We start from the raw sequence: 26,014 nt of genomic DNA, 5'->3' as shown, positions 1-26,014 counted from the left end.
GAGGAGTTTGGGTGCTTTAAAGTGAGTCTTTGGGACCTGGAAATGAGGCTTTGAGCGTTAAAATAAAGGTTTGGACAACGAAAGGGAGGGTTTGGAATTTTAAAATGAGGGTTAGTCCATGAAAAGGATGGGTTTGGGACCTCTGAATGAGGCTTTGTGCCTGAAAAGTGGGGTTTGGATGCGTGAAGTGAAGGTTTGGACCTAAAAACGGAGGCTTTGAGAGTTGAAAGAAGGCTTTGAACCCTGAAAGTGAGGGTTTGGCTGTTAAAAATGAGCCTTTGAGCTTTAAAAGAGGGGTCTGGACAATAAAATGGAGGCTTTTGAACTTAAAAATGAGGGGTTGTCCCTAAAAAGGAAGGGTTTGGGTCCTAAGAATGAGGGTTTGGGACTGAAAAAATGAGGCTTTGAGTGTTGAAAGACGGGCTTGGGACATAAAACCCTCCCTTCTAGCATCAAATCCTGTCTATTAATGCTCAAATCATGATTTTTTCCTTCCAAACGGTACGTTTTAGAGTCAAACCCCCTTGTTTAAGGCTCAAAGCCTCATTTTTATGTGCCAGACCCTCACATTCAGGTTTCAAACCCCCCCTTTTAACACTCAAAGCCTCATTTCTAGGTGCCAAAGTTTCACTTTTAGCACCCAAACCTGACTCACTTTTAGGAGCCAAGACCTCATTTTTTATGTCCTATGCCCTATTTCCACCGGCAAAGCCTCATTTTTAGATCCCAAACCCTCATGTTCAGGGTCCAAACCCCTCTTTTTATGCTCAAAGCCTCATTTTTACCACCCAAAGCCTCACTTTCAGTGTCTAAACCCGTTTTAAACCTTGCAGCCTCTGCTTATGGGGTCCCACAGCCTCTGCTTCTGGGGTCCTGCCGCCCCTCATTTTTTGAGTTCCAAACCCCTCTTTTAAGGCTCAAAGCCTCCTCTTAAGGTCCCAGACCCTCACTCTCAGGGTGCAAACATGTCATTTTTACTCTCAAAGCCTCTTTTATATCTTGCAAAGCCTCACGTTTAGCTGCCAAACCCGTCTTTTAAGGCTCAAAGCCTCAGTTTTCTTTTCTAAACCGCCACTTTCAGGGTCCAAACTGCTCTATTAAGCATTAAAACCTCACTTTTAGGTATCAAAACCTCATTTGTAATGTCCAAAGCCCTATTTTCAACTGCAAACCTTCATTTGTAGATCCCAAACCCTCACTTTCAGGATCGAAACACCTGTTTTAAGGCCCAAAGCCTTATTTTAGGTCCCAAAGCCTCATTTTTTTGGTTCCAAACCCGTGTTTTAAGGCTCAAAGCTTCATTTTTAACTCCCAAACCCTCACATTGACGGTCCAAACCTGTCTTTTGGGTTCAAAGCCTCATTTTTATCACTCGAAGCCTCACTTTCATGGTCCAAACCCCTCTTTTAATGCCCAATGCCTACTTTTAAAGTCCCAAAGCCTCACTTGTAGCATCCAAAGCCTCACTTCTAGGTGCCAAAACCTCATTTTTTAGATCCAAAGCTCTATTTTCACCCTCAAAGCCTCATTTTTGTATCCCAAAGCCTCACTATCACGGTCCAAACCTGTCTTTTAGGTTCAAAGCCTCAGTTCTAGGTCCCAAACCCTCACTTCCAGGGTCCAAACCTGTCTTTTAAGGCTCAAAGCCTTATTTTAAGTCCCAAACCCTCATTTTTGGTGTTCCAAATCCCTGTTTTAAGTCTAAAAGCCTCCTTTTCATATCCCAAACCCTCACTTTCAGGGTCCAAACCCCTCTAGTAAGGAATAAAGCCTCATTTTTAGGTGCCAAACCCTCACTTTTCAGGTCCAAACCTGTCTTTTTTTAGGGTCAAACCCTCATTCTTAGGTCCCAAGCCCTCACTTTTAGGGTCCAAACCCCAGTTTTAAAGCTCACAGCCTCATTTTTACCACCCAAAGCCACACTCCAAGCATCCAAACCTCTGTTTTAAAGCTCAGTGCCTCCTTTAAAGGCCCAAAGCCTCACTTGTAGCATCCAAAAGCTCACTTTGAAGTGCCAAAACCTCATTTTTACTGTCCAAAGCCCTGTTTTCACCTGCAAAGCCTCAGTTTTAGGTCCCAAAGCCTCACTTGCAGGGTCCAAACCCCTCTTAATACTCAGTGGCCTCCTTTTTAGGTCCCAAAGCCTCCCATTTAGCATCAAATCTGCTCTATTAATGCTCAAACCGTGCGTTTCAGTCCAAACCCCTTGATTAATCCTCAAAGTCTCATTTTTAACAGCCAAGAGGGGCCCAAACCCCTTTTTTAATGCTCAGTGCCTCCTTTAAAGCCCCAAGCCCTCACATTTAGGTACTAAAACCTCATTTTTATTATCCAAGCCTCCTTTTTATATCCCAAACCTTTACTGTTGGCATCGAATGAGGTCTTCTAATGCTCAAACCGTCATTTTCTCTTTCCACACTGAGTTTTAGAGCCCAAAGCCATCTTTTAACGCACAAAGCCTCATTTAGTGGTCCCAAACCCTCACTGTTAGGGTCCAAACCTGACGTGAGGCTCTTCGCTCTTGCTGCAAAAGCTATTTCAAATCACAGCTTTGAATAAGAAACACTATACTAGGTTTGTTCCAAGTACATTCATCATCCACTTGTTTCTTTCAATATCTGATCATTTCTATTCAAGGCAAGTAAGAACAGGGTCTCTCCCAATGTCAGGCAACACTGGACCTGTCCAGCAAGCGTCAGTCATACTAGAGAGACAGTAAAAAGCTGAGTATTGTAAAACTCCTGCTTCGGCCCTATTGGTGAGAGAACTTTTGAAGGGAAATATTTCTGACCTTCAAGTCAGTCAAAAGCCAAAGTCAGTCAGCTATTGCATTTCCTCTGGCTGTGGTTCCACGAATGGATCACACTCAGGTGGAATAAATCTGCTTGAGATGCTTGCAAGCACAAATGCTTACAAACCAAATCATTTCTCTTAGTCTGGCACTGCTTAGCTCATGCAAGGACGTAAGTTTACTTGGTTTAGGTGTAAGGACGTCAGCGGCAAGTCCTCTGGAACCGGGGCTGGAAGTTGTATTTTAGCTTTACGTATCTGGAAATCACAACTCCTCCTCCTTTTTCTTGTTCGCTAAGTAGCATCTACGTGAAGGGCATGAACAAACGTAGGCGAGTGCACAGAAACGTTCACCATCCTTTAACTCTGCCGCATTTCCGATTTTTAACATTATTGTATTTGTGTGTATATACCATATATTAAGTTTATTGGTTAATTTCATATTTGATAAAAATAGTCCATTTGCTTTCCCCTGCCGTTTAATTTTAATGGTGTTTACTGACTGTGACAGAAATGTACATTGTTCACTCAACACCCTTTCCCCTGCGCTTTAATATCCTACTTTTTACTAAAGCATATTTTCACATTTTCTTGCTGTGTCAATATTCCAAACATCCATTTTGCACAAAGTATTTCACCAAGTAATTACGTTTGGCTGCTCCTTGGCTACTGGCTCTAAAAAAAAATTAAATTTTTGAGGTTAATGGGTTTTCTTTATTACAGCTTAAAATACTTCATTGTCACACTGTACTAAATTGCTAGCCTTCCATGTCTCTGTTGGGGGGAAATACACACACACACCCCCCCAGCAGTGGGTTGTTGATTGATTTTTGTTCACATCTGCACAAACACATTTCTTATCCCGTGAAGTAGTTCTCTTTATTCCAGAGGACAACGCCCGTGCCATTATTCCTCAAAAGGAAACAAAACCATCTGCTTCTCATAATTTGCACTTGTATTTCCAGATTTCCTGATTATTTAAAAACCTAAATACTTTGGTATGTGCCACAAGACTTGTATCAACATGCTGTCTTCAGGTTATGCCATGCACGTGCGGTGAGTCTTTTATACAAGCACCAGATCAAATTCACCCCCTGCTGATCAAGTATTTGACAAAATGTTTTTTCGTTAGCGATAACGAACAGCTGACCTGATACATCCATCAGTTAACTCACAAAGTGTAAGGTCAGCTCAGTAAGCGTGACATTTGGAGCTAGCTTAAAAAGAAGGCTGGCAGTCACCTAAGGGCTCAGAAATCTTTCAATAATTTTATTGGCTTGTTCTTTGCCGCTAAATACTGTAGCTTCATTCTGAAAAGCTACTCTCAACGTTGCCTAAAGGCTGATGCTTTCCTACAGCACTCTCAGGCTAGCTTAACCCCTGAGCTTAAGGAGCAAAGGGACAGGAAACCAAGTCACGCCATCAAGTATCGCTAATAGTCATGCTGTAACCAAAGTGATGAACTTAATCAACCAGGGACGTTGTTATATTCTGGGGACATGGAGTGTACGAATCAGCGTATCTGTCGACCTGTGTTTTAGTCCCTCGGCAATCATTAATGTGACCGAAACAACAGACAACGTGCTGCTGTCAGAAAATGATGACAAAATGTAGTTTCGTGTAGCGGGCTGAGAAAACCGGCCAGGACCGCCAAGATAAAGGGCCAAGTAGGTAAGAGGTAATTCTGGCAGGGGGAGATCTGGACCCGGGAAGATTTAAGGTTGCTGGGAGGTGTGAAGGTCTGCATGTGGGATCAAGTCAGCTCAGCCCTTTACGGTTTTGAACTGCTTTTCATTTGGAGGAAAACTAAAAGCTTATAACACTGGGAAGCCCTTTACAGCACGAAATCAAAGGGCTATTGAGACACTCCGGCCTGAAGGACTTCAAGGTTTGCAGCTTTCCCTTGGGCGGGATGTTTTGAGGTTTCCCCATTATTAACCTCTGGTGCGGCACACTCCCGTGGGGCTGGGGAGCACAGATCCGATTAAGCGCAGATTTGCTGATGCCACGTTGTCACCGCGGTGGCCACCGTAAGAGAGCCCCGGATGTAGTGCTGTGCAGCAGAAGCTACATCCCTGGACTGTGTCTCAGCCGCTTTCTTACTATACAAATATCTGTGTACGTCGAGTAGTAAAGCCTGCGCAACACAGCTGCATTTCTTTGAGGACTGCTGTGCCATAAGCCACATCTTAGCCCCAAAGTTTTCCTTCCCCCTCAAGCTCGGAGCGTGCACTGCCCTTCATGCAGGGATACTCTTACTGCCAATGTGTTTGTTCTCCTTTTCCCCTTTATAACCATTCCCTTCCCGGAGCTTTCTATTTGCTGGTGCCCTTAATATCCAGAGCTGTCAGGGATGAAAACCGAAGCCCTGCCAGCAGCTCAGGGAGGGTGAGCGGCTGCCCTTTTCCAAGCAAGCGGCTGAAATACAGCACGGTCAGCGGCGCTCTCAGTGTCCAGGCCTGTCACTGTCACGCTCCCACAGCACCTCCACCTGCCCAGACCCCGCCGGGGGCTCAGCCACCGAGAGCAGCTGTCCTGGGGAGAGACTGGGGGGGCCTCGCAGGCCCTGGGGGTGTTGGCATGGCCCAGGCCCCTCTCTCCCTTCGTCCCCTCTCCAAAGCCCTGCCTGGGAGGGAGGCTGCTCATCTCTCTCGGGAAGTGCAACCTGTTGATAGTCTTAAAAGAGGTTAAATGCAGCCTCTGTGGGGTCTGGTACGCCCATGCAGCCCCCTCAGGGCAGCCTCACAGAACTTGCTTCCTCAGCAGGCACAAAGCGATACCTGAATCAATACTGAGCTGCAGCAAAGTGATGAAGCAGGAAAAAATTCCGTGCAAGTTTTCATACTCTGGGCAAGTTTGATGCGAGATGTGGTCACGCGAGGCTCTCAATAGGATCAGGTTAGGAGCGCACAATAAATACCGCCAGCTGTCCCCTGCAGCACTGGGGCCTGTTAGCTGACTTGTGAGCCAGGCTGAGCGTTGCAGTAAGGAGCCGTTCCTCCGGCCCCAGGGACCGTTACGCGCTCACCTGAGGCTGAAGTGAAGCATGGGTTCAGAGCTCAGTGTCAGCGTGCCTGGGCAGAAGCCCAAGCTGCCACCCCTTTGCATCCAAGGGGTAAGTGCCATCAGTGGGTGCAGACGCTGGGGTGCATTTCCCACAGCTCATGGCACTCTCTGTTTATACCAGCACGGTGCATTAGAATGGCTAAGCCGCGCTTTATTAGCTCGCCAGCCCAAAGGGCTGTGATTCAGGCCGATAGTGGTGTTGCTCAGCTGGTTGCGAGCTGGTTACAGCACAGCCTCACCCTGTGGGGTCTGTTTCCCAGCAAACAGCGGGAACAGATGAGGAACAGAGGGCTCTGCAAGGGGCGAGTTGTTCGATCTGAAGTGAAACACGAAGGCACGAGCGAGCTGGAGCGACGCACTGAGTCCCTCCTGCAAGAGCTGAGTACGGGGAGGTGCTGGCGGAGGGGAGATAATTTGGCAGCCTGGAGAGCAAAGCAGGCACTTGGAGGAAGCGGAGAGAGAAAGAAACAAGAACGACTGGCAAGAGCCTGTGGAGGGTGTGAGAAGCAAAGATTTAAAATCAGACCTTGAAATAATGCTGACTCAGCACAGCTGCTGCACGCTATTGCTAATGGTGAAAAGCCTCAGGGATTTTTAGAAGCAAAACCAACAAGCAAACCAACAAAAAACCAGCTGGGTGATTTTTTCCCCCTCAGCTCGGTTACTTTTCCCCAGCCCTGGCCACTCTGCAAGGCGATGCTCGTCACCCATATCAGGGTGCAGGATTGGGCCCAGGGCAGGGCTTTTGCAGGCAGCACATTTCTTGTTCCCAGTAACGCAGTCGCTGGGCATTGATCAACAACTGGGGCAGTTGCCCAGAATTACCATTCTTGCTCTCTCCCCAGTTCCCTTCACTTTTGTTCTTCCTTTTTCTTTCTTTCTCTGTCTGACTCCCTGCCTGTATTTTCTAACTCCTCCCTGTCTGTCCTACAGCCTGATGCTGTGTTTTCCTTTCCCTACACCTCTCTCCCGCTCCCTGGCCTTCTCCTTCCTCTGTCGCCGTGTCCTGGCCACCTGGTTCCCCTCTGTGCTGCAGCCTGTCCCCTCTCTCCCGCCTGTATCCCCCGCTCGGCTGGCCCTGCTGCTCTCGGGGCCTCCGTCCTGCTCCCCGGCCCCTTCTGCTCCTCCTGCGTGAACCCTGAAACTCACGGTTTGGGACCTAAAAAGGAGGCAATGAGTGTTAAAATAGGGGTTTGGACGCTGAAAGTGAGTCGTTGGGTGTTACAAATGAGGATTTGGCTGTTAAACAAGGGCTTTGGTTCCTAGAAGTGAGGGTTTGGCTGTTAAAAATGAGGCTTTGAGCCTTAATAAAGGGGTTTGGACCCTGAAAGGGAGGGTTTGGGACCTAAAAATGATGCTTTGAGCCTTAAACGACGGATTTAGACCCTAAACGTGAGGCTTTGTGACATACAAATGAGGCTTTGACAGTAAAAAAGACAGGTTTGGACCCTGACAGTGAGGGTTTGGGAGCTCTAAATGCGGCCTTGAGCCTTAAAAGTGGGGTTTGGACCTTGAGAGTGAAGGTTTGGAACTGAAAACTGAGGCTTTGAGAGTTAGAAGAGGGATTTGAACCCTGAAAGTGAGGATTTGGGTGTTAAGAAGGAGGCTTTGAGCCTTAAAACAGGGGTTTGGACTCTGAAACTCACGGTTTGGAATGAAAATATGACTGTTTGAGCATTAGAAGACCAGATTCGATGCTAGAAGTGAGGGTTTGGGACCTAAAAATGAGGGTTTGTCCCTTAAAAGTAGAGGCTTGGACCCTAAAACTGAAGATTTGGAATGAAAAACTGAGGCTTTTAGCCTTAAAAGAGGGGTTTGGACCCTGAAAGTGAGGGTTTGGGATATAAAAAGGAGGCTTTTGCCCTTAAAACAGGGATTAGGAAAACAGAAAAATGAGGGTTTTGGACTTGAAAGAGGGGTTTGGACCCTGAAAGTGAGGGTTTGGGACCTAAAACTGAGGCTTTGAACCTAAAAAAATGGAATGAAAAAAATGACGGTTTGAGCATTAATAGGCTGGATTCAATACTAAAAGGGAGGGTTTTATGTCCCAAGCCCGTCTTTCAACACTCAAAGCCTCATTTTTTAGTCCCAAACCCTCACTTTCACGGTCCAAACCCCTCCTTTTTAGGGACAAACCCTCATTTTTAACAGCCAAAGCCTGACTTTTATTGTCCAAACCCATCTTTTAACGCTCAAACCCTTATAGTTAGGACCGCAAACCTCACTTTTAGGGTCCAAACCCCTCCTTTTTTAGGGACAAACCCTCATTTTTAGGTCCCAAAGAATCACTTTAAAGCACCCAAAACCTCACTTTTAACATCACAGCCTTAATAGGTAGGACAGTAAACCTCACTTTTAGGGTCCAAATCCCCGTTTTAAAAATCAAAGCCTCATTTTTAACAGCCAAAACCTCACTTTCAGCGTCCTAACCCCTCTTTCAACGCTCGGTGCCTCATTTAGATGTCCCAAACCCTCACTGTTAGGGTCCAGACCTGTCTTTTTTTACTGTCAAAGACTCATTTATTTGTTGCAAAGCCTCACGCTGAGGATCTAAATCCATCCTTTAGGGCTCAAGGCATTGTATTTAGGTCCCCAACCCTCCCTTTTGGTCTCCAAACTTGCCTTTTCTAGTGTCAAAGCCTCATTTTTAGGTCCCAAACCCTCACTTTCAGGGTCCAAACCCCTATACTAACCTCTCAAAGCCTCAGTTTTAAGTTCCAAACCTTTAATTTCAGGGCCCAAACCCCACTTTTAAGGCACAAAGCCTCATTTAGAGGTCCCAAACCCTCACTTTGAGGCTCCAAACCAATCTTTTCTGTGCAAAGCCTTATTTTTATATCCCAAGCCTTCACTTTTAGGGTCCAAATTCCTCCTTTTTAGGGACAAACCCTCATTTTTTCACCTCCAAAGCCTCTCTTTTATTGTCCAAACCCAGCTTTTAACACTCAAAGCCTTATAGTTAAGACGGCAAACCTCACGACAAGTAGCAGAAACTGCTGAAGGAGAAGGTGAATGGAGCCAGTTTGCAGAGGTAAAGGCCATCCAGCTGGCCTTAGACATCGCTGAACGGGAAAAGTGGCCAGTGCTCTATCTCTATACTGACTCCTGGATGGTGGCAAATGCCTTGTGGGGCTGGCTGCAGCAATGGAAGCAAAGCAACTGGCAGCGCAGAGGCAAACCCATCTGGGCTGCCGCACTGGGGCAAGATATTGCTGCCCGGGTAGAGAACCTGGTTGTAAAGGTACGGCATGTGGATGCTCACGTCCCCAAGAGTCGAGCCACTGAAGAACATCGAAACAACCAGCAGGTGGATCAGGCTGCCAAGATTGAAGTGGCTGAGGTGGATCTGGACCGGCAGCAAAAGGGTGAACTATTTCTAGCTCGGTGGGCCCATGACACCTCAGGCCATCAAGGGAGAGATGCAACATACAGGTGGGCTCGTGATCGAGGGGTGGACTTGACCATGGATATTATTGCGCAGGTTATCCACGAATGTGACACATGCGCTGCAATCAAGCAAGCGAAGCGGGTAAAGCCTCTGTGGTGTGGGGGACGATGGCTGACATATAAATATGGGGAGGCCTGGCAAATTCACTATATCGCACTCCCACAGACCCGCCAAGGCAAGCGCCATGTTCTCACCATGGTAGAAGCAACCGCTGGCTGGAAATATATCCTGTCCCCCACGCCACTGCCCGGAACGCTCTCCTGGGTCTGGAAAAACAAGTGCTGTGGCGATATGGCACCCCAGAGAGAACTGAGTCAGACAATGGGACTCATTTCCAAAATAACCTCATAGACAGCTGGGCCAAAGAGCACGGCATTGAGTGGGTGTATCACACCCCCTGTCACGCACCAGCCTCTGGGAAAATCAAAAGATACAATGGACTATTAAAGATGACACTGGGAGCAATGGGGGGTGGAACATTTAAACACTGGGATACACATTTAGCAAAAGCCACCTGGTTAGTCAACACGAGGAGATCTGCCAGGCGAGCTGGCCCTGCCCAATCAGAATCCTTATGTACTGTGGAAGGGGATAGAGTCCCTGTAGTGCACATAAAAAATATGCTGGGCAAGACAGTCTGGGTTATTCCTGCTTCCAGCAGAGGCAAACCCACTCGTGGGATTGCGTTTGCTCGAGGACCTGGGTGCACTTGGTGGGTGATGCAGGAGGATGGAGGAGTCCGGTGTGTACCTCAGTGCGGCGAGCGAGGAAAGCAAGCAGCCAACTCAACGTGAGTGATAGAGCAAGCTTCAGCTTTATTTTTAAGTCACAGCGCTTTTATATGCTCTTGTAAACAAGCTTCAACAATTACTTAATACGGGTTGCGACACCTCCTTAACGAACAGTCTATTTCTGTACTTCGTGCCTAAACTCCTTGTTCTTGTTTATCGTTTGCTCTCAAGGCCGAGAGATATCCCTGCCTTTCTTCTTTGCTCTCAAGGCCGAGATATCTCTCGCCTTTCTTCCTCCTCCTGGTGACTTGCAGATTCTCTGTAATTTCCCATCAGCGGGTCTGACACTGGGTCTGTAGTCAAGCTAATTCCATCGCGTACCTATAATCCTCCAGCCCGCTTTCTATCTCAAACAACTTATCATGGGACCCACATGTGGATTCAAGCTTATAGTTTCCCACACCTCAGGGGGATTTAATTTTGGGTGAAAACAGCCAATGAACTGAATAATATGCTGTTAATTGCTATATGATGTTGTATGTCATCACTACTATGGTTGCATCAATGGAATGTTATCATGGTGGGAATCTCCCAATTAATAATAATAGCGAATGAACCTTCAATGGAACCAGGCAAAGTGCAGCAGTGAGAGAACAAGAACTACCAGTGCAGCAGTGATGGAACAAGGACTGACATGCAACAACCTGACCCCACGCACACCGCCTCTCTGAAGGACCCTTACAAGAGATGAAATCCAAAGTCATGGACTAAATGAACTCAATGGACATTTCACAGGCATTCTACAGGGGTGTTCCATAGACTAGTGGAATGATAAATGAAAATCTGTATAGAGAGAGAGATATATAGTTAAAGGATGAGAAGATGGATAGGGATTATTGAATTTGTACTGAATAGTATGGGACCTGAGCATGATGTCAATGATATGGAATAAGGGGTGGATACTGTCATGGTTTCAGCTGGGATAGAGTTAATTTTCTTCACTCTAGCTGGTATAGTGCTGTGCTTTGAAATTAGCATGGAAAAAAAACCCTGTTGAGATAACACACAGATGTTTGGGCTGTTGCTGGGTAGCGCTTACACTAGTCAAGGACATGTCCAGCCTCCCATGCTCTGCTGGGTGCACAAGAAGCTGGGAGGGGAGGGGGCACAGCTAAGAGAGCGGATTCAAACTGACCAAAGGGATATTCCATATCATGTAACGTCATGCCCAGTATGCTACCTGGGAGGGGCTGGCCGGGGGAGGGAGGGAGCAATCGCAGCTCGGGGACGGGCAGCGTCGGTCGGCAGGTGGTGAGCGGCTGTATCGTTTGTGTTTCCATGGTTTTTTTTCCCTGTTTTCCCTTTCCTTCCTTTTCCCTTTTATTATATTAACATTATTGTCATTATTATCATAATCATTTATCATCATCATTTTATCGTAATCATTAAACTGTGCTTATCTCAACCCACAAGTTCTTTTGCTCGTCCGATTCTCTTCCCCATCCCACAGGGGTGGGGGGGGTGTGAGCGAGCGGCTGCGTGGTGTTCAGTTGCCAGCTGAGGCTGAACCACGACAACAGGGAAGGTCCATGAACTAAGGGAATGATGTCTGTGTATTATGTTAAAGGATGGGAAGGGGAGGGGTGGTGGTTGGTACGGTTGTATTGCATCGTATGGGACCTGGGCATGGTGTAAATGGTATGGAATAAGGGGTGGAGAATGTGCTGGTTTTGGCTGAGAAGGGGTTATTTCTCCTCACTGTGGGGGTCGGCTGCCTTTCCAGCTTCCCGCGCTCTGCCGCGTGGCGGGGGCGGGGCTGGGAGGGGCAGGGCCATGGTGGGGGCGGCTGACCCCGACTGGCCAATGGCAGGTTCATTCCATACCACGTGACACCATGACCAGTATATTGGGGGGGGGCAGTGGCAGCGCGGGGGCGGCGCGGCGTCGGGTCGGCGGGCGGCGAGCGCGGTTTTGTTTCGGTGGTTCGTTCCCCCTCTCCCCTCCCTTCCCCCCTCCCCGGGGCTTTGCGCCTCTCGTTGTTCTCCTTTACATTGCATTTCTACTGTTGTTTCTTTTAATTTTAATTATTAAACTGTTCTTATCCCAACCTACGAGCGTTACCCTTCTGATTCTCTCCCCCATCTACCGGTGGGGGAGTGAGCGAGCGACTGTGTGGGGCGGAGCTGCCGGCTAAACCACGACATCGCTACAAAGGAGGGGTTTGGACCCTAAAAGTTTCATTTATGGTCCTAACTATAAGGCTTTGCTGTTAAAAGTGAGGTTTTGGGTGCTTTAAAGTGAGGGTTTGGGAGCTCTAAATGCAGCCTTGAGCCTTAAAAGTGGGGTTTGGACCTTGAGAGTGAAGGTTTGGAACTGAAAACTGAGGCTTTGAGAGTTAGAAGAGGGATTTGAACCCTGAAAGTGAGGATTTAGGTGTTAAGAAGGAGACTTTGAGCTTTAAAACAGGGCATTGGACCCTAAAAGTGAGGTTTGCCGTCTTAACTATAACGCTTTGACTGTTAAAAGCTGGGTTTGGACAATAAAAGAGAGGCTTTGGAGGTGAAAAATGAGGGTTTGTCCCTAAAAAGGAGGAATTTGGACCCTAAAAGTGAAGGCTTGGGGTATAAAAATGAGGCTTTGCACAGAAAAGATAGGTTTGGAGCCTCAAAGTGAGGGTTTGGGACCTCTAAATGAGGCTTTGTGCCTTAAAAGTGGGGTTTGGGCCCTGAAATTAAAGGTTTGGAACTTAAAACTGAGGCTTTGAGAGGTTAGTATAGGGGTTTGGACCCTGAAAGTGAGGGTTTGGGACCTAAAAATGAGGCTTTGACACTAGAAAAGGCAAGTTTGGAGACCAAAAGGGAGGGTTGGGGACCTAAATACAATGCCTTGAGCCCTAAAGGATGGATTTAGATCCTCAGCGTGAGGCTTTGCAACAAATAAATGAGTCTTTGACAGTAAAAAAAGACAGGTCTGGACCCTAACAGTGAGGGTTTGGGGCATCTAAATGAGGCACCGAGCGTTGAAAGAGGGGTTAGGACCCTGAAAGTGAGGTTTTGGCTGTTAAAAATGAGGCTTTGATTTTTAAAACAGGGATTTGGACCCTAAAAGTGAGGTTTACTGTCCTACCTGTTAAGGCTGTGATGTTAAAAGTGAGGTTTTGGGTGCTTTAAAGTGATTCTTTGGGACCTAAAAATGAGGGTTTGTCCCTAAAAAAGGAGGGGTTTGGACCCTAAAAGTGAGGTTTGCGGTCCTAACTATAAGGGTTTGAGCGTTAAAAGATGGGTTTGGACAATAAAAGTCAGGCTTTGGCTGTTAAAAATGAGGGTTTGTCCCTAAAAAGGAGGGGTTTGGACCGTGAAAGTGAGGGTTTGGGACTAAAAAATGAGGCTTTGAGTGTTGAAAGACGGGCTTGGGACATAAAACCCTCCCTTTTAGCATTGAATCCAGCCTATTAATGCTCAAACCGTCATTTTTTTCATTCCATTTTTTTAGGTTCAAAGCCTCAGTTTTAGGTCCCAAACCCTCACTTTCAGGGTCCAAACCCCTCTTTTAAGTCCAAAACCCTCATTTTTCTGTTTTCCTAATCCCTGTTTTAAGGGCAAAAGCCTCCTTTTTAGATCCCAAACCCTCACTTTCAGGGTCCAAACCCCTCTAATAAGGAATAAAGCCTCATTTTTAGGTGCCAAACCCTCACTTTTCAGGTCCAAACCTGTCTTTTTTAGGGTCCAAACCCTCATTCTTAGGTCCCAAGCCCTCACTTTTAGGGCCCAAACCCCAGTTTTAAAGCTCAGAGCCTCACTTTCAGGTCCCAAAGCCTCACTTTCAGGGTCCAAACCCCTCTTTTAATGCTCAATGCCTATTTTTAAAGTACCAGACCCTCACTTTTAGGTACCAAAACCTCATTTTTTCATTTCCAAAGCCCTGTTTTCTCGTGCAAAGCCTCATTTAGAGGTCCCAAACCCTCACTGGTAGGGTCCAAACCTGTCCTTTTCACTATCAAAACTCATTTGTATGTCGCAAAACCTCATGTTTAGGGTCTAAATCTGACTTTTAACACTCAAAGCCTTCTTTTATGTCCAAAAGCTTCACTTTTAGGGTCAAAACCCCTCTTTTAACTCTCAGAGCCTCAGTTTTAAGTTGCAAACCGTCCCTTTCATTGTCCAAACCCTTCTTTTACCACTCAAACCCTTATTCTTAGAACCGCCAACCTTCACTTTTAGGGTTGAAACCCGTTTTAAAGCTTAAAAATGAGGCTTTAACAGCCAAACCCTCACTTTCAGGGTCCAAACCCCTCTTTTAACTCTCAAAGCCTCATTTAGATGTCCCAAACCCTCACTGTTAGGGTCCAGACCTGTCTTTTTTAATGTCAAAGCCTCACGTTTAGGGTCTAAAACCATCCTTTAGGGCTCAAAGCATTAATTTGGATCCCAAACCCTCACTTTTAGGATCCAAACCCCTCCTTTTTAGGGACAAACCCTCATTTTTAAGTTCCAAAGCCTCCCTTTTATTGTCCAGACCCCTATTTCAACCTCAAGCCCTATAGTTAGGACCGCAAACCTCACTTTTAGGGTCCAAAGCCCCCTTTTAACACTCAAAGCCTCATTTTTAACACCCAAAGCCACACTTCCAATGTCCAAACCCCTCTTTTAACGCTCAGTGCCTCCTCTTTAGGTCCCAAACCCTCACTTTTAGCAGCGGCCCCAGTCCTTTTATGCTCAAACCATCAGTTTTTCTTTCCAAAGCCTCACGTTTTAGACTCCAAACCCCTCGTTTAAGGCTAAAAGTCTCAGTTTTTCATTCCAAATCTTCAGTTTTAGGGTCCAAACCCCTACTTTTAAGGGACAAACCCTCATTTTTAGGTCCCAAACCCTCACTTCTAGCATCGAATCTGGTCTTCTAATGCTCAAACAGTCATATTTTCATTCCAAACCGTGAGTTTCAGAGTCCAAACCCCTGTTTTAAGGCTCAAAGCCTCCTTCTTAACACCCAAATCCTCACTTTCAGGGTTCAAATCCCTCTTCTAACTCTCAAAGCCTCAGTTTTCAGTTCCAAACCTTCACTCTCAAGGTCCAAACCCCACTTTTAAGGCTCAAGGCCGCATTTAGAGCTCCCAAACCCTCACTGTCAGGGTCCAAACCTGTCTTTTTTACTGTCAAAGCCTCATTTGTATGTCACAAAGCCTCACGTTTAGGGTCTAAATCCATCGTTTAAGGCTCAAAGCATCATTTTTAGGTCCCAAACCCTCCCTTTCAGGGTCCAAACCCCTTTATTAAGGCTCAAAGCCTCATTTTTAACAGCCAAACCCTCACTTCTAGGAACCAAAGCCCTTGTTTAACAGCCAAATCCTCATTTGTAACACCCAACGACTCACTTTCAGCGTCCAAACCCCTATTTTAACACTCATTGCCTCCTTTTTAGGTCCCAAACCGTGAGTTTCAGGGTTCACGCAGGAGGAGCAGAAGGGGCCGGGGAGCAGGATGGAGGCCCCGAGAGCAGCAGGGCCAGCTGAGCGGGGGATACAGGCAGGAGAGAGGGGACAGGCTGCAGCACAGAGGGGAACCAGGTGGCCAGGACACGGCGACAGAGGAAGGAGAAGGCCAGGGAGCGGGAGAGAGGTGTAGGGAAAGGAAAACATAGCATCAGGCTGTAGGACAGACAGGGAGGAGTTAGAAAATACAGGCAGGGAGTCAGACAGAGAAAGAAAGAAAAAGGAAGAGCAAAAGTGAAGGGAACTGGGGAGAGAGCAAGAATGGTAATTCTGGGCAACTGCCCCAGTTGTTGATCAATGCCCAGCGACTGCGTTACTGGGAACAAGAAATGTGCTGCCTGCAAAAGCCCTGCCCTGGGCCCAATCCTGCACCCTGATATGGGTGACGAGCATCGCCTTGCAGAGTGGCCAGGGCTGGGGAAAAGTAACCGAGCTGAGGGGGAAAAAAATCACCCAGCTGGTTTTTTGTTGGTTTGCTTGTTGGTTTTGCTTCTAAAAATCCCTGAGGCTTTTCACCATTAGCAATAGCGTGCAGCAGCTGTGCTGAGTCAGCATTATTTCAAGGTCTGATTTTAAATCTTTGCTTCTCACACCCTCCACAGGCTCTTGCCAGTCGTTCTTGTTTCTTTCTCTCTCCGCTTCCTCCAAGTGCCTGCTTTGCTCTCCAGGCTGCCAAATTATCTCCCCTCCGCCAGCACCTCCCCGTACTCAGCTCTTGCAGGAGGGACTCAGTGCGTCGCTCCAGCTCGCTCGTGCCTTCGTGTTTCACTTCAGATCGAACAACTCGCCCCTTGCAGAGCCCTCTGTTCCTCATCTGTTCCCGCTGTTTGCTGGGAAACAGACCCCACAGGGTGAGGCTGTGCTGTAACCAGCTCGCAACCAGCTGAGCAACACCACTATCGGCCTGAATCACAGCCCTTTGGGCTGGCGAGCTAATAAAGCGCGGCTTAGCCATTCTAATGCACCGTGCTGGTATAAACAGAGAGTGCCATGAGCTGTGGGAAATGCACCCCAGCGTCTGCACCCACTGATGGCACTTACCCCTTGGATGCAAAGGGGTGGCAGCTTGGGCTTCTGCCCAGGCACGCTGACACTGAGCTCTGAACCCATGCTTCACTTCAGCCTCAGGTGAGCGCGTAACGGTCCCTGGGGCCGGAGGAACGGCTCCTTACTGCAACGCTCAGCCTGGCTCACAAGTCAGCTAACAGGCCCCAGTGCTGCAGGGGACAGCTGGCGGTATTTATTGTGCGCTCCTAACCTGATCCTATTGAGAGCCTCGCGTGACCACATCTCGCATCAAACTTGCCCAGAGTATGAAAACTTGCACGGAATTTTTTCCTGCTTCATCACTTTGCTGCAGCTCAGTATTGATTCAGGTATCGCTTTGTGCCTGCTGAGGAAGCAAGTTCTGTGAAGCTGCCCTGAGGGGGCTGCATGAGGGTACCAGACCCCACAGAGGCTGTATTTAACCTCTTTTAAGACTATCAACAGGTTGCACTTCCCAAGAGAGATGAGCAGCCTCCCTCCCAGGCAGGGCTTTGGAGAGGGGACGAAGGGAGAGAGGGGCCTGGGCCATGCCAACACCCCCAGGGCCTGCGAGGCCCCCCCAGTCTCTCCCCAGGACAGCTGCTCTCGGTGGCTGAGCCCCCGGCGGGGTCTGGGCAGGTGGAGGTGCTCTGGGAGCGTGACAGTGACAGGCCTGGACACTGAGAGCGCCGCTGACCGTGCTGTATTTCAGCCGCTTGCTTGGAAAAGGGCAGCCGCTCACCCTCCCTGAGCTGCCGGCAGGGCTTTGGTTTTCATCCCTGACAGCTCTGGATATTAAGGGCATCAGCAAATAGAAAGCTCCGGGAAGGGAACGGTTATAAAGGGGAAAAGGAGAACAAACACATTGGCAGTGAGAGTATCCCTGCATGAAGGGCAGTGCACACTCCGAGCTTGAGGGGGAAGGAAAACTTTGGGGCTAAGATGTGGCTTATGGCACAGCAGTCCTCAAAGAAATGCAGCTGTGTTGCGCAGGCTTTACTACTCGACGTACACAGATATTTGTATAGTAAGAAAGCGGCTGAGACACAGTCCAGGGATGTAGCTTCTGCTGCACAGCACTACATCCGGGGCTCTCTTACGGTGGCCACCGCGGTGACAACGTGGCATCAGCAAGTCTGCGCTTAATCGGATCTGTGCTCCCCAGCCCCACGGGAGTGTGCCGCACCAGAGGTTAATAATGGGGAAACCTCAAAACATCCCGCCCAAGGGAAAGCTGCAAACCTTGAAGTCCTTCAGGCAGGAGTGTCTCAATAGCCCTTTGATTTCCTGTTGTAAAGGGCTTCCCAGTGTTATAAGCTTTTAGTTCTCCTCCAAATGAAAAGCAGTTCAAAACCGTAAAGGGCTGAGCTGACTTGATCCCACATGCAGACCTTCACACCTCCCAGCAACCTTAAAACTCCCCGGGGCCAGATCTCCCCCTGCCGGAATTACCTCTTACCTACTTGGCCCTTTATCTTGGCGGTCCTGGCCGGTTTTCTCAGCCCGCTACACGAAACTACATTTTGTCATCATTTTCTGACATCAGCACGTTGTCTGTTGTTTCGGTCACATTAATGATTGCCAAGGGACTAAAACACAGGTCGACAGATACGCTGATTTGTACACTCCATGTCCCCAAAATATAACAACATCCCTGGTTGATTAAGTTCATCACTTTGGTTACAGCATGACTATTAGCGATACTTGATGGCGTGACTTGGTTTCCTATCCCTTTGCTCCTTAAGCTCAGGGGTTAAGCTAGCCTGAGAGTGCTGTAGGAAAGCATCAGCCTTTAGGCAACGTTGAGAGTAGCTTTTCAGAATGAAGCTACAGTATTTAGCGGCAAAGAACAAGCCAATAAAATTACTGAAAGATTTCTGAGCCCTTAGGTGACTGCCAGACTTCTTTTTAAGCTAGCTCCAAATGTCACGCTTATTGAGCTGACCTTACACTTTGTGAGTTAACTGATGGATGTATCAGGTCAGCTGTTCGTTATCGCTAACGAAAAAACATTTTGTCAAATACTTGATCAGCAGGGGGTGAATTTGATCTGGTGCTTGTATAAAAGACTCACCGCACGTGCATGGCATAACCTGAAGACAGCATGTTGATCCAAGTCTTGTGGCACATACCAAAGTATTTAGGTTTTTAAATAATCAGGAAATCTGGAAATACAAGTGCAAATTATGAGAAGCAGATGGTTTTGTTTCCTTTTGAGGAATAATAGCACGGGCGTTGTCCTCTGGAATAAAGAGAACTACTTTGCCTGATAAGAAATGTGTTTGCGCAGATGTGAACAAAAATCAATCAACAACCCACTGCTGGGGGGGTGTGTGTGTGTGTATTTCCCCCCAACAGAGACATGGAAGGCTAGCAATTTAGTAAAGTGTGACAATGAAGTATTTTGAGCTGTAATAAAGAAAACCCATTAACCTCAAAAATTTAATTTTTTTTTAGAGCCAGTAGCCAAGGAGCAGCCAAACGTAATTACTTGGTGAAATACTTTGTGCAAAATGGATGTTTGGAATATTGACACGGCAAGAAAATGTGAAAATATGCTTTAGTAAAAAGTAGGATATTAAAGCGCAGGGGAAAGGGTGTTGAGTGAACAATGTACATTTCTGTCACAGTCAGTAAACACCATTAAAATTAAACGGCAGGGGAAAGCAAATGGACTATTTTTATCAAATATGAAATTAACCAATAAACTTAATATATGGTATATACACACAAATACAATAATGTTAAAAATCGGAAATGCGGCAGAGTTAAAGGATGGTGAACGTTTCTGTGCACTCGCCTACGTTTGTTCATGCCCTTCACGTAGATGCTACTTAGCGAACAAGAAAAAGGAGGAGGAGTTGTGATTTCCAGATACGTAAAGCTAAAATACAACTTCCAGCCCCGGTTCCAGAGGACTTGCCGCTGACGTCCTTACACCTAAACCAAGTAAACTTACGTCCTTGCATGAGCTAAGCAGTGCCAGACTAAGAGAAATGATTTGGTTTGTAAGAATTTGTGCCTGCAAGCATCTCAAGCAGATTTATTCCACCTGAGTGTGATCCATTCGTGGAACCACAGCCAGAGGAAATGCAATAGCTGACTGACTTTGGCTTTTGACTGACTTGAAGGTCAGAAATATTTCCCTTCAAAAGTTCTCTCACCAATAGGGCCGAAGCAGGAGTTTTACAATACTCAGCTTTTTACTGTCTCTCTAGTATGACTGACGCTTGCTGGACAGGTCCAGTGTTGCCTGACATTGGGAGAGACCCTGTTCTTACTTGCCTTGAATAGAAATGATCAGATATTGAAAGAAACAAGTGGATGATGAATGTACTTGGAACAAACCTAGTATAGTGTTTCTTATTCAAAGCTGTGATTTGAAATAGCTTTTGCAGCAAGAGCGAAGAGCCTCACATCAGGTTTGGACCCTAACAGTGAGGGTTTGGGACCACTAAATGAGGCTTTGTGCGTTAAAAGATGGCTTTGGGCTCTAAAACTCAGTGTGGAAAGAGAAAATGACGGTTTGAGCATTAAAAGACCGCATTCGATGCCAACAGTAAAGGTTTGGGATATAAAAAGGAGGCTTGGATAATAAAAATGAGGTTTTAGTACCTAAATGTGAGGGCTTGGGGCTTTAAAGGAGGCACTGAGCATTAAAAAAGGGGTTTGGGCCCCTCTTGGCTGTTAAAAATGAGACTTTGAGGATTAATCAAGGGGTTTGGACTGAAACGCACGGTTTGAGCATTAACAGAGCAGATTTGATGCTAAATGGGAGGCTTTGGGACCTAAAAAGGAGGCCACTGAGTATTAAGAGGGGTTTGGACCCTGCAAGTGAGGCTTTGGGACCTAAAACTGAGGCTTTGCAGGTGAAAACAGGGCTTTGGACAGTAAAAATGAGGTTTTGGCACTTCAAAGTGAGCTTTTGGATGCTACAAGTGAGGCTTTGGGCCTTTAAAGGAGGCACTGAGTGTTAAAAGAGGGGTTTGGATGCTTGGAGTGTGGCTTTGGGTGGTAAAAATGAGGCTGTGAGCTTTAAAACTGGGGTTTGGACCCTAAAAGTGAGGGCTTGGGACCTAAGAATGAGGGTTTGACCCTAAAAAAAGACAGGTTTGGACCTGAAAAGTGAGGGTTTGGCACCTAAAAATGAGGCTTTATTCCTTACTAGAGGGGTTTGGACCCTGAAAGTGAGGGTTTGGGATATGAAAAGGAGGCTTTTAGACTTAAAACAGGGATTTGGAACACCAAAAATGAGGGTTTCGGACTTAAAATAAGGCTTTGAGCCTTAAAAGACAGGTTTGGACCCTGGAAGTGAGGGTTTGGGACCTAGAACTGAGGCTTTGAACCTAAAAGACAGGTTTGGACCGTGATAGTGAGGCTTTGGGATACAAAAATGAGGCTTTGAGGGTGAAAATAGAGCTTTGGATCTAAAAAATGAGGTTTTGGCACCTAGAAGTGAGGCTTTGGATGCTACAAGTGAGGCTTTGGGACTTTAAAAGTAGGCATTGGGCATTAAAAGAGGGGTTTGGACCATGAAAGTGAGGCTTCGAGTGATAAAAATGAGGCTTTGAACCCAAAAGACAGGTTTGGACCGTCAATGTGAGGGTTTGGGAGTTAAAAATGAAGCTTTGAGCCTTAAAACACGGGTTTGGAACCAAAAAAATGAGGCTTTGGGACCTAAAATAAGGCTTTGGGCCTTAAAACAGGTGTTTCGATCCTGAAAGTGAGGGTTTGGGATCTACAAATGAGGGTTTGCAGTTGAAAATAGGGCTTTGGACATTATGAGGTTTTGATACCTAAAAGTGAGGTTTTAATGCTTAATAGAGCAGTTTGGACCCTGAAAGTGGCGGTTTAGAAAAGAAAACTGAGGCTTTGAGCCTTAAAAGAGGGGTTTGGAACTCAAAAAATGAGGGGCGGCAGGACCCCAGAAGCAGAGGCTGTGGGACCCCATAAGCAGAGGCTGCAAGGTTTAAAACGGGTTTAGACACTGAAAGTGAGGCTTTGGGTGGTGAAAATGAGGCTTTGAGCATAAAAAGAGGGGTTTGGACCCTGAACATGAGGGTTTGGGATCTAAAAATGAGGCTTTGCCGGTGGAAATAGGGCTTTGGACATAAAAAATGAGGTCTTGGCTCCTAAAAATGAGCTCAGGTTTGGGTGCTAAAAGTGAAACTTTGGCACCTAGAAATGAGGCTTTGAGTGTTAAAAGGGGGGGTTTGAAACCTGAATGTGAGGGTCTGGCACATAAAAATGAGGCTTTGAGCCTTAAACAAGGGGGTTTGACTCTAAAACGTACCGTTTGGAAGGAAAAAATCATGATTTGAGCATTAATAGACAGGATTCGATGCTAGAAGGGAGGGTTTTATGTCCCAAGCCCGTCTTTCAACACTCAAAGCCTCATTTTTTCAGTCCCAAACCCTCACTTTCAAGGTCGAAACCCCTCATTTAAGGCACAAAGCCTCCTTTTTTAACAGCCAAACCCTGTCTTGTGGGTCCAAACCCCACTTTTAAGGCACAAAGCCTCATTTAGGAGTCCCAAACCCTCACTTTTAGGACCCAAAGCCCTCTTAACACAGCTAAAGCCTCCATTTCAGCATCAAAACCCCTCTTTTAGCGCTCAGTGCTTCATTTTTAGGTGCCAAACCAACCCTCACTTTTAGCATCAAATCGACTATATTATTGCTCAAACTATAGATTTTTTGTTGCAAATCATGAGTTTTAGAGTGCAAACCCCTCTTTTAAATCTAAAAGACTCATTTAGATGTCCCAAACCCTCACCGTTAGGGTCCAGACCTGTCTTTTTTACTGTCAAAACCTCATTTATATCTTGCAAAGCCTCACGTTTAGGGTCTAAATCATCGTTTAGGGCTCAAAGCATCATTTTTTGGTCCCAAACCCTCACTTTTAGGACCCAAACCCCTCCTTTTTAGGGACAACCCCTCATTTTTAAGTTCAAAAGCCTCCATTTTATTGTCCAGACCCCTCTTTTAAAGCTCAAAGGCTCATTTTTAACAGCCAAACCCTCACTTTCAGGGTTCAAAGCCTTCTTTAAACGCTCAAAGCCTCAGTTTTTAGGTCCAAACCTTCACTTCACGCATCCAAACCCCACTTTTCAGGCACAAAGCCTCATTCAGAGGTCCCAAACCCATCCTTCTCATGGACTGACCCTCATTTTAAAATTCCAAACCCTCCCTTTCGTTGTCCAAACCTTTATTTTAACGCTCAAAGCCTCATTTCCAGGTCCCAAAGACTCACTTTAAAGCACCCAAACTCCTCTTTTAACATCAAAGCCTTATAGTTAGGACTGCAAGCCTCACTTTTAGGGTCCAAACCCCTCTTTTGACGCTCAAAGCCTCATTTGTAACAGCCAAACCCCCCCTTTCAGGGTTCAAATTCCTCTTTTAAAAGTCAAAGCCTCAGTTTTAACACCCGAAGCCGCACTTCCAGCATCCAAACCCCACCTGTAACGCTCAGTGCCTCCTCTTTAGCTCCCAAACCCTCACTTTTAGCATCGACTCCGGTCCTTTCATGCTCTAACCAGCATTTTTTCTTTGAAAACCGTGCCTTTTAGAATCCAAACCCCTCGTATAAGGCTAAAAGCCTCATCTATAGGCCCCAACCCTCACTTTCAGGGTCCAAACCCCACTTTTAAAGCTAAAAGCCTCCGCGTTAAATTCCAAAACTTCACTTCTAGGGCCTGTGGTGGTTTGCCCGGCAGCTCAGCCCCACACAGTCGCTCGCCCCCTCCCCACCGGTAGATGGGGGAGGGAATCAGAAGGGTAACGCTCGTGGGTTGGGATAAAAACAGTTTCATAAATGAAATTAAAAGAAACAACAACAGAAATGCAATGGAAAGGAGAACAACGAGAGGCGCAAAGCCCCGCGGGGTGGGGGGAAAGGGGTGGGAAGGGGGGGGGGGGGGCGGGAGAGGGGGAACGAACCGCCGGAACAAACCGCACGCGCCGCAGCCGCTCCCCCACCGCCGACCCGCCGCCGCGCCGCTCCCGAGCCGCAACTGCCCCCCCCACCCCCCTTAATATCCTGGTCGTGGTGTCACGTGGTATGGAGTGAACCTGCCACTGGCCAGTCGGGGTCAGCCGCCCCCACCGCGGCCCCGCCCCTCCCAGCCCCCCCCTCCCCCCCCCCCCCGCGGCAGAGCGCGGGAAGCCGGAAAGGCAGCCGCCCCCCACGGTGAGGAGAATTAACCCCTTCTCAGCCAAAACCAGCACAGCCGCCTCCCCCTATTCCACACCGCTCACGCCATGCCCAGGTCCCATACCTGGGCTGCTGCACGCCGAGTCAGGCATCGTTCCGTCACTGCTGCACTCTGCTTGTGTCGCAGTTTATCGTCCATGGCTTGGGAGGCTCGTACTCTGATATCATGGATACAACACAGAGGTGACACACAGTATTATATAGCAGTTTGCATTGCGCCATTCAGTTCATTGCCTGTTTTCGCCCAAAATCAACCCCCCTTGAGGCACACATCGGACTTCTCCGTCCTCCCGCATCACCCACCAAGTGCACCCAGGTCCTCGAGCAAAAGCAATCCCACGAATGGCTTTGCCTTTGCCTGAGGCAGGGAGGACCCAGACTGTGTTGCCCAGCGTACTTTTTGCGTGCGCTACAGGGACTCCATCCCCTCCCACAGCATGTAGGATTTCTGACTGGGCAGGGCCAGCTCGCCTGGCAGATCCCCTCGTGTTGACTAACCACGTGGCTTTTGCCAAATGTGCATCCCAGGGCCTGAATGTCCCACCCCCCATTGCTCTCAGGGTAGTTTTTAACAGTCCATTGTACCGCTCCATTTTCCCAGAGGCTGGTGCGTGACAGGGGGTGTGATACACCCACTCAGTGCCGTGCTCTTTGGCCCAGGTGTCTATGAGGTTGTTTCGGAAATGAGTCCGCTGTCTGACCACTCTCTGGGGTGCCACGTCACCTCAGGACTTGTTTTTCCAGACCCAGAATGGTGTCTGGGCAGGGGTGGGGGGGATGGGATATGTTTCCAGCCAGCCGTTCGCTGCATCCACCATTGTAAGCACATGGCGCTTACAATGAACAGGGTGTGTTGCTTTTAATCTTCTGAGAGTTTGTTATACAGTGGGGCCTCTTCAGCACGTGGCACCCCCTCCTCTGGGGATATTCCAAAGTCTTTGCCTTCTGGCCAGCCCATGGTCACTTCCAAGACTCCTGGGCCGCTGGGGTTTCCTATTCAAGCCCGCTGGGTGATCAGTGCGACCCATTTACTCCATGTAGCATCACTTTGTGCTAATCCCACCTGGCACTGCTTGTGGTTCTCCCGAGTGCGGGGGGCTTTGAAGAGCTCTTGGCGCACAACGGGCACCCAGCCTCTGTTCGCACCATACCCGATCGTCGCTCATGGGCTCTTCCCTGAGCCCCTCTGACCGTACGCCAGCAGCGTGGCATTATAACCTTGCCAGGCGCTCTCCAGCACTCCCTGACCATGATCACCAGAGACCTCTCTCTAACAAACCATCAAGTGCCTCCTCTTCATAAGCGAGCCACCAAATGCACACACAAGCACTGCTCTCTGCCAGGAGAGCCCTCACTAGCAGTTTAAATTAGCAATCAAGACTGGCAAGCACACTTGACAGCAACACTCAGTTCCAGGATGACAAGACAAGTAGATAAAATCTAGCCACTGCTTCACACCAGGAAAGTGATAAATGCCGGTCTTTTGCGTTACGCTGACATGGATGTTAATAACGGGAGATAAAGGAACTGACCGGCCTCCAGCTGCGTATTAGTGACAGCTGCTTCCAGCTGGTTCTTTGACTCAAGGCTTACCTGGACCACGGAACTGCTGGATCCTGCGGAGATGAGCACGCCGTTCTCGTCCTTTTGGAAGCTCCTCTGAGACCAATAGGCTGGATCAGAAGCAAAGGCTTTCCTGTGCCCTGGATTCCTAGGGTCACACACGCCTGTGCTGCCGCTGTTCACAGAAGTCACACACCTGCTTCCCGCATCCTTCTCTCCCTGCCTATTAACATTACAATTGTAGTATCGAACTACCAGCAATCAGGCTTTCACTAATAAGTCATGGTCTAGTCTGGGTTTAAACCAAGTTCAACAGCAAGGCACACCACACCGATGTGGGATAAGCCTGCTCTTGAACCACGCCGGGTGATGCACGGCCCAGGAGTGAGTGACCTGAACCAACAGGCACATCAGGAACCGCCACTTGCATTTTTCCCTCTGCCTCACGTATGGGTCACCCACACAGCTCAGTGCATTGGAAAACGCTTTTTATTTGAGGAACAGCTGTAATTCAGAAGGAACCGCAGAACATTTCTCTCCGAGCATCTCAAAGGCACTCATTATCGTGACTGCTTTGGTGAGAACAGCATTCCTGCGATGGAAACCTGCAAGTTTTGCACAGAAGACAAAAGTACCAACAACATAAGAAACAAATGCTATCTTACTACGAGAAATTCTATTCTTTCATTG

General features: G+C 47.6%; 2 long non-coding RNA genes across 5 annotated transcripts in view; one reads left to right on the top strand and one right to left on the bottom strand.

Moving 5' to 3' along the window:
* LOC142051435 (uncharacterized) overlaps positions 1-26,014 on the top strand; it is a 175,215-nt gene that overhangs the window by 73,471 nt on the left and 75,730 nt on the right. The gene's annotated exons all lie outside the window — the stretch shown is intronic.
* Positions 1-26,014, bottom strand: part of LOC142051434 (uncharacterized) — a 140,546-nt gene that overhangs the window by 44,195 nt on the left and 70,337 nt on the right. The window lies entirely within an intron of this gene.

This window comes from Phalacrocorax aristotelis, unplaced genomic scaffold (genome assembly GCF_949628215.1).
Source record: "Phalacrocorax aristotelis unplaced genomic scaffold, bGulAri2.1 scaffold_34, whole genome shotgun sequence".
NCBI lineage: Eukaryota > Metazoa > Chordata > Aves > Suliformes > Phalacrocoracidae > Phalacrocorax > Phalacrocorax aristotelis.
This window is presented reverse-complemented; position numbering and strand designations above follow the sequence as displayed.